The sequence below is a fragment of the Triticum dicoccoides genome, chromosome 2A, assembly GCF_002162155.2.
Source record: "Triticum dicoccoides isolate Atlit2015 ecotype Zavitan chromosome 2A, WEW_v2.0, whole genome shotgun sequence".
In the NCBI taxonomy this organism is placed as follows: domain Eukaryota; kingdom Viridiplantae; phylum Streptophyta; class Magnoliopsida; order Poales; family Poaceae; genus Triticum; species Triticum dicoccoides.
In genome coordinates this window covers 669,216,641-669,225,247 of record NC_041382.1, presented here as the reverse complement: position 1 = coordinate 669,225,247, position 8,607 = coordinate 669,216,641, and positions in this window count along the sequence as shown.

Genomic DNA, 8,607 nt, shown 5'->3' with positions numbered 1-8,607 from the left:
CCATTGCCGCAACATCCGCTCCAGGATGCTCGAGGTAGGCGACCTCGTCTTGATGTAGGTCCTCTCCAGGGAAGGGCTGCACAAGCTTTCGCCCATGTGGGAGGACCCGTTCAGGGTCGTTCATGTCTCCAGGCTGGGTGCAGTGCGCCTAGAGACGCAGGATGGGACACCCATCCAGAATGCCTGGAACATCCAACACCTCCGGAAGTTTTATCCATGAACCAAGGCCCAGAGCCTGAGAAGCAGGGCCAGAGCCTGAGAAGAAAGGCCCAGAGCCTATGAAGAAGGCCCGGTGCCTGTGAAGAATCGCCGCCCATGACACTCTCACGTAATACTGAGTTGGGGCTGTACATGCCCCGGAGTCTCAGGAGCGCCGGCCTCAGGCCCTGGGGCTCCCTCCCACACCTAGTGGACAGCACTTAGCTCTACGCTGGTGAGAAGACTTGAAGACTAGATTAGGTGCCGGACGCGGCTTTTCATTTGCTTTCCGTAGTTGGCTCACTTTTTCTTAATCATAGTTACTCTTGGCGTTCGTTGCTGATTTGGTTCCCCAGCCTTTTATCGCTACTTTTTGTTTCGGCTCTGGTTTGCTCTTGTCCTCTCTCTCGCATGACTCGCGAGGGGGCTAGGCAGGTGCCCTCGTGAGCATTTCTCTTCTCACTGCCTTTTCGCGAGCCACCCTCATTTGAGCCTGGGAGCTAGCACACCTCTTCTAAATCCGTGCCCCTCGGGTACCGTGATACAAAGCGCCAAGTCAAGGCTTGGATGGACGCTAAGTCTTTGGTACACCCCCTAACGAATTTTCTACAGTTTCCGAGCAACGCGGACACCGTGCGAGGGAAAGGGTTTCCTAGACACGCCAGGTTAAGTTATCTCTACGCAAAATAGCAGCACGACATGGGAACGACTGCACAATGCATTAACCAAAGAACCACAGTTCGATACACGACCCTTTGGGGCCATGCTGGTTTCGTTTTCTGATGCATGATAGAAAGAAAAGCTAAACAAACTAGCGTTGCAGCAATCCACGGAGGCAGGCCCTTGGCGACGCTCCAAGCCTAGCCAGACTCCTCGTCGTGCTTCACGGGGGCGCGACGACGAGATGACCCACTGCCTCCTTCGAAGCAAGCGCGATGATGCAGCGGCTGGTCGTAACCGCCGCTGCTGGAGCTGTCAGCGGAGGAAGAGCCGCCGTAGTTGGAGGAGGCATGGTTGCCACCGAGGGCAGGCTCTCCCTCGTCCTCATTGCGACCATCAACAAGGCGAAGCACATCCTCGCCGTCGTTCATCTCGGGGCAGCACCCGGCGCGGCGACCATCTTCCCCGAACACCCTCACGTAAAGGGTCGATTCACCATCATACATGAAGTGGAGGGTGCACCGCCTACCCAGGTCGCGCGCGGGCGAACGTCTGCCAGCCGCGGGCCAGGGCTACGTTGCCCACGGCGGAAGTCTCGACCGCAACCCAAGAGGCCCTCCTGCTGCAGCCGTCCGCCTGCAGCCAGAGCCCGCCCAGATCGGAGGCCGGCAGTTCGCCCGCGAAGAAGCGCGGAAGTCGGAGCCAGCTGCCGGCCGGGCTCTCTGACCAGACAACGAACTCCGGCAACACCTCAGCCGGATGGAAGCGCGGACGAGGAGGCCGCGCCACCATCGCGCGCCTCCCCTCATCGGCTCGACCGCCATGGATGGCACGATCCCCACCGCGTACCACGGCACCACCTCGACGGTGGGCCACAGCGGGGGTCGCGGCGTGCTTGCGCAGACGGCCACGGCCGCGCTTGGCTGCCGAGGAGCTAGGGCCCTCGCGAGGGGCCTTCCCTTTCTCGGCGGCAGAGAACTTCTTTCGTGGAGCCATCAGTGGCACTATTAGGAGTGGAGCAAGCAGGACGAAGCAAGCGAGCGAGGAAGAGATGGGCAACGGGGGCTCTGCCCCCCTCCCCATTTATAGCAAGAGAAGGCCAACCGGCTTCTCCCACGATCGCAGGTAATGATGGTTTTCCTTGCATGTGCAGGGACTCGTCAAATCGTGCAGTTGCCGAGGCAGCGTGGGGAAGCGGAGACGCCCACGTCCAATTAACCGCCATGCGTCGACCTAGGCCGCCGGCTTTTGGGGCCCGCGGCGCTCCGAACTTGACCCTTGGCTTCGCCACGAAGCCAAGCCCGAGCGCACCTTGGGCCCGGGGGCTACTATCGGTGTTCTGGGAACGGGGGTCCCCAGACATGCCTGCCTGCGGCCCACGGTGTGGCTAAGTAGCAGGCCGTGCGGCCCATCTTCATCGACAAGGCATCCGAGACCCTCGCGAGGTGCCAAGCCTCACGAGGGGGACGACACAAGGCCTCCTCTGGAGTGGCCTAGCTAGGCAGGCTCACGAGGAGCGGGATATCAAGGTAGGGCAAACCTCACGAGGCTCTCGTGACATGAGCCATGATGACCAGTGCCAGGTGGGCGCCAGTGCGCATAGCATCCCCATTCCCTCTTTGGTGCTAAGGAGGCAAGCACAGACGAAGAGTACCGATGCATCAGGCAAAGGTTGCCATATTGGTGCAACAAGACCAAGACCAGGAGGACGGCAAGGCGGATCTCACCATGGAGCCCAAGACGGCATCACCCCAGGGCTTTTCGCAAGTGAAGGCCGCTTTTGTCAGGATAACTTGTACTAGCTGCCCCCCTTCAAATTTGCCCGCCATTGTTGGCTCCCTTCCCGCTCGATATTTGGGGAGAGGACCAGGGCCTATATAAGTAGAACTAGCCACCATAGTAGAGGCATCTGATCTAGCCTTAGGCCAATCCTTAGCCTCACATCTGATCTAGCCTTAGGCCAATCCTTAGCCTCAGGAGGTCGTTCTTCCCCTTCTACTGTTCATCATCAGCCCAAGAGGCAATCCACCACCTGTCACATCCCTAGCTGCTGGTAGTGCTCTAGGCTAGCTCATGTGTGCATCATGTTTAAATTCTGAAAATTTGAACTGAGGGAATTTTGGAAGCCTCAAAACCCTAAATAAAAGAGGGGCAAAAACCCTAGAAATCTCATTCATTGCTCCAAAATGCTCTTCTTAAATGTTTGATAATTTTTGGTAAGGGTTCTGGTCCCAACCAAAATATTGAACATTTTTAAGGAATTATTTTTGGGACTTTGGATTTAATTCATTAGCTATTTGAATTTGAATTATATTCATATAATTAGAATATAATTTCAAATACCCCTGATATATTTTATAAGCTTTTGGAAATGTCCATTTAGCAATATAAAATATTCAGAGGAGTTTTTGGCATTGTTTGGATTATTTTAAATTCAAAACAGTGGCAAAATAAATTAAATAAAACAAAACAGAAGAAAAAAATAAAAAGAACAGAAGCCTACCTGGGCCACTTACCTGTAGCCGGCCCAGCTGGCCAGCTCCTCCCGCTGGCCCAGCCCACCGCCGCCTCCCTCCCCTGTCGCCTTCCTCCTCTGCCAGGAGGACGGGCACGCGCCCGGCGCGCGCGGCCACGCGCACCGGCCACCTCCTGCTTCCCCTGGCCACCTCCTGCTTCCCCTGGCCGCGTGGATGAATGCCCGGTGACGTCCCGATCCGCCCGACCTCTCTCACTCCTCCCCTGCTCCCTCTCTCGCCGTTTCCCACCTCACCGAACACGCTCGCCGCCGCCAACGAGCTCCCTCGTGGCCACCGGCCACCCCTAGCCTCGCCGATGCGCTCAAAGGCTCCGCCTCGACCCCCTCCTTCCTCCCCACCGACCCACGGCCCTCCGGAAGCCCTGCAACGCCGCCACCATCGCCGTTCCGTCGCCGGCCACCGAAGCTCACCGCTGTCGATTCGCCGCCTCCGACGCCTCCCCGAGCTCCCCGAGGCCACCGATGCAACCCCTGTGAGCCCCTCTTCGTCTTCCCCCTTCCCTCAAGCTCGCACTCATCCCCTAGCCTCTTCCTCCATGGCGGCCGAGAGTTTCTCGCCGCCGGCCATGGCGTGGCCGTGGCCACAGCCACCCCAGCTCGTATCCGAGCCCACTGACGTGCTCACCGCGATCTCAGGAGTCCGTAGCACGCCCCAGCTCCTCCTGCCGTGCTCCCTAACCCCGACCCCGAGCTCGCCCGAGCTCCGGCCGCCGCCGAGGTCGACGCCGTGCTCAACTCCGGCCACCTCGCGGCCTCCCGTCCGTTCCTTTGGATGCGTAGGAGCAAGAGCTTCTCCCCAGTGCCCTCAGCGCGCCAAACCACCGCTCGTAGCGCCAAACCCGCCACCACCCGAACTCCGGCCGCCGCCGCCGTCATGATTGCCGTCGCCTCCGGCCACCCTAGCTTCTTCCGTTGGCCCTGTTAGATGCGCGCGGGTCTGGGCATCCCGTAGAGCCCCTCCGCCGCTCTTTTGGTCATCGGAGGGCGAATCCCGACGCTCTCCGCCGTCCCTGGCCTCGCCGGCGACGAGCCTCGGGTCAACTCCGGTGAGTTTGACCCGGGTTTGACCCCCTCTCTCTCACTGACCTGCGGGCCCCGCCCAGCTAATTAGGTTAGGTTAGTTTAACTAAGCTAGGTTAGTTTAGTTAGACGCTGACACTCGGGACCCACCGGTCAGGGGTTGACCGGACTGTGCCACGTTGACCTGCTGACGTCATCATGACATCAGGCTGACGCAATAAGTATTTTCTGGATTTGAAAATATTCAGGAAATTCCAGAAATTTGTATAAACTTCTAAAATTCATAGAAATTCAACCGTAACTCCAAATTAAATAAATTATATATGAAAAATTATCAGAAAAATTCAAGGAATCCATCTGTACCATTTTCATGCATGTTAGAACAACTTATCACTACTGTTTAGGACAAATGAAGTGAATGACATTTAAATAACCACATATGGAGTTTGAATTTGAATCTTGGATTCAAACCAACTTCATTTAACCTGGTTTTAGGTGCATTGGCCCAAAACACATTCATTTTGCCATGTCATAGCATGCATCATATTGTGCATTGCATTGATTGTGTTTCTTCTGTGTTTGCCGGTGTTGTTCCCCCTCGGTAGACGTTGTATCGACGATGTGATCGTTGACACTGATGAAGACTCAATGTTATCTTCAGAAGTGCCAGGCAAGCAAAACCCCCTTGTTCATTCCGATACAATCCCACTCTCTCGCTCCTGCTCTCTTTTACTGCATTAGGACAACAACGATTCAACTGTTACTTGCTGCGGTAGCTGAACCCCTTTATCCTCTGCATGACCTGTCATTGCCACAGTAAATAGATTGAAACCCACTAGTATGAGTAGGAGTTGTTTGAGCCCTGTTGTGCCTACTCATTCATGCTTGATTGTCATGCCTGCTACTGCTTAGAGTTGAGTCAGGTCTGATTCATCGGGGATGAATCAGAGGCGTGTGAACATGTCCTACTGTGTGTGAGCTAAGTGTGTGAACACGATTTGGTAAAGGTAGCGGTGAGAGGCCATGAAGGAGTACATGGTGGGTTGTCTCATTGAAGCCGTCCTTAGGAACTGAGTTCTGTGTTTGTGATCCATGATTCAGCTACTACGATACATTGGGCCCTGAAATATGACCCCGCTCGACTTCTTATTCACCCTTGTCCTCTGTCCAGGAGTTGCAAGTAGTTTCTGGTGTTTGTAGTATGCTGGAGGCCGTGGACAGCGCTGACCGTAGGGATGGGCTGTGATGCGGTAGGCACGTGGCACGGTGTACCGGGCGCCCGTTTGGTGTCTCGGGAACCCTGTTCACATCGTTTGGGGCTGTGAGCGAAACTCCGGCCGGATCTCCTCATGGATGGAACCCGAATAGGCGATAAACCTGGACTAGAGACTTAGGTGTTTGGGTAGGTCGTGGTCTACACCCACGTCGGCTTTCGCTTGATGTCTGCCGAGCACATGTCGTGTGCAGACGCTAAGTGGTGGAAACATGTATGAAGAAGTACACCCCTGCAGGGTTAACATGATCTATTCGAATAGCCGTGTCCGCGGTAAAGGACTTCTGGGTTGCTTATATCAGTTCATAGACAAGTGAAAGTGGATACTTTAAAATGCGCAAGATAAGCGTGGGTGCTATGGATGGCGTTCTCGTAGGGAGACGGGAGCGGATCCATAGTGGTGTATTGATATGGTGAATATGTGGACTCGTGTGCGCCACCTCAAAAGAGTTACTTGCAGTCGTAGTTCAGGATAGCCACCGAGTCAAAGCTGGCTTGCTGCAGTTAAACCCCACCATCCCTTTGTTGATAATGATGCATATGTAGATAGTTCTGATGTAAGTCTTGCTGGGTACATTTGTACTCACGTTTGCCTATTTTATGTTTTTGCAGAGAGACTTCGGTCTCGCTAGTAGTCCCGTGTGGACTTCGACGTTTAGCTTGTTACCTCAGCTACGATCTTGTGCCTCGGCAGGATTGGTAGATAGTCAGGCTTCTTAGCCTTTTTTCATTTATAGATGTTTGTACTCAGACATGTTAAGCTTCCGCATGTGCTTTGACTTGTATGCTCTGATTGTTGGGTCATGAGACCCATGTTTGTAATATCTCACTCCTCGGAGCCTATTGAATAAATTACTTGAGTCGTAGAGTCATGTTGTGATGCCATGTTGTATTTGCACATATCGAGCATATTGTGTGTATGTTATTGAAATGCTTGGTATGTGTGGGATCTGACCATCTAGTTGTTATCTTTAGTAGCCTCTCTTACGGGGAAATGTCTCCTAGTGTTTCCACCGAGCCATGGTAGCTTGCTACTGCTCCGGAACACTTAGGCTGGCCGGCATGTGTCCTTCTTCGTTCCTGTGTCTGTCCCTTCGGGGAAATGTCACGCGATGAATACCGGAGTCCTGTTAGCCCGCTACAGCCCGGTTCACCGGAGTCCTGCTAGCCCAGTGCTACAGCCTGGATTCACTCGCTGATGACCGACACGTTCGATGTTGGGTCATGGATGCCTGTCCCTGTAAGTCTGTGCCACTTTGGGTTTACGACTAGCCATGTCAGCCCGGGCTCCTTATCATATGGATGCTAGCGACACTGTCATATACGTGTGCCAAAAGGCGTAAACGGTCCCGGGCAAAGGTAAGGCGACACCCGTGGGAATACCGTGCGTGAGGTCGCAAAGTGATATGAAGTGTTACATGCTAGATCGATGTGGCATTGAGTCGGGGTCCTGACACCACCACACACACTGGAGTAGGGTATTACACCACAACGGTGGCCCGAACCAGTATAAACCTTGTGTCTCTTTGTGTTGTGAGTTTGACGAGTTCGATTGCAAGATCTTAGTGAGCTGGGGCATAGATCGATTGGAGGGATAGACTTCACGTGCACCCCAGTGTTCGAACCTTAAGGGTTTCCCGGAACCCCACATTGGACATCACCGAACCTTAAGTGTGTGGATCCTACGGGTTTGGGAACCATGTAGACATGACCGAGACATCTCTCTGACGAATAACCAACATCGGGATCTGGATACCCATGTTGGCTCCCACATGTTCCACGATGATCTCATCGGATGAACCACAATGTCGGGGATTCAATCAATCCCGTACACAATTCCCTTTGTCTATCGGTATGATACTTGCCCGAGATTCGATTGTCGGTATCCCTATACCTTGTTCAATCTCGTTACCGGCAAGTCTCTTTACTTGTCCGTAACACATCCTCCAGTGATCAACTCCTTGGTCACATTGAGTTCATTATGATGATGTCCTACTGAGTGGGCCCAGAGATACCTCTCCGTCACACGGAGTGACAAATCCCAGTCTCGATTCGTGCCAACCCAGCAGACACTTTTGGAGATACCCGTAGTGCACCTTTATACCCACCCAGTTACGTTGTGACATTTGCCACACCCAAAGCATTCCAACAGTATCCGGGAGTTACACAATCTAATGGTCTATGGAAAAGATACTTGACATTAGAAAAGCTTTAGCAGAAGAACTACACGATCTTGTGCTATGCTTAGGATTGGGTCTTGTCCATCACATCATTCTCCTAATGATGTGATCCCGTTATCAACGACATCCAATATCCATGGTTAGGAAACCATAACCATCTATTGATCAACGAGCTAGTCAACTAGAGGCTCACTAGGGACATGTTTAGGTCTATGTATTCACACATGTATTACGATTTCTGGATAACACAATTATAGCATGAACAATAGAAAATTATCATGAACAAGTAAATATAACTATAACCACTTTATTATTGCCTCTAGGGCATATTTCCAACATACATGCCACTGGGTCACACCCAAGCGGCTTGGGGATGATGCAGCCCAAGGGGCGCCCCCAGCAAGGTAAGCCAAACACATAAAAAGAGATACATGCTGCAGGGACGGACCCACGCGGTCTGGGAATGATGCAGCCCTGAGGGCGCTCCCAGCTGAAATGAACTTGGTAGATGTCTCCTGGTTCTGTTGTAGAGGGGTGTTGGGGCAGCTAAAGATGTGCGGTGAAGGGGCCGACCCTCACGAGCCACCGGGGCCCTGAGCCTCAGGGGCTCTCTGGGGGTCCAGGTTGTTCCTTGAGGACTGTCTCCATCTCTGCTAGGATCGCGTGGTGCCTGGCCTCCTGAGCCGCCAAGATGCTCCGCAGGTGACGCTATAGGTGGCAGTCGCATTCGGCAGGCTGAA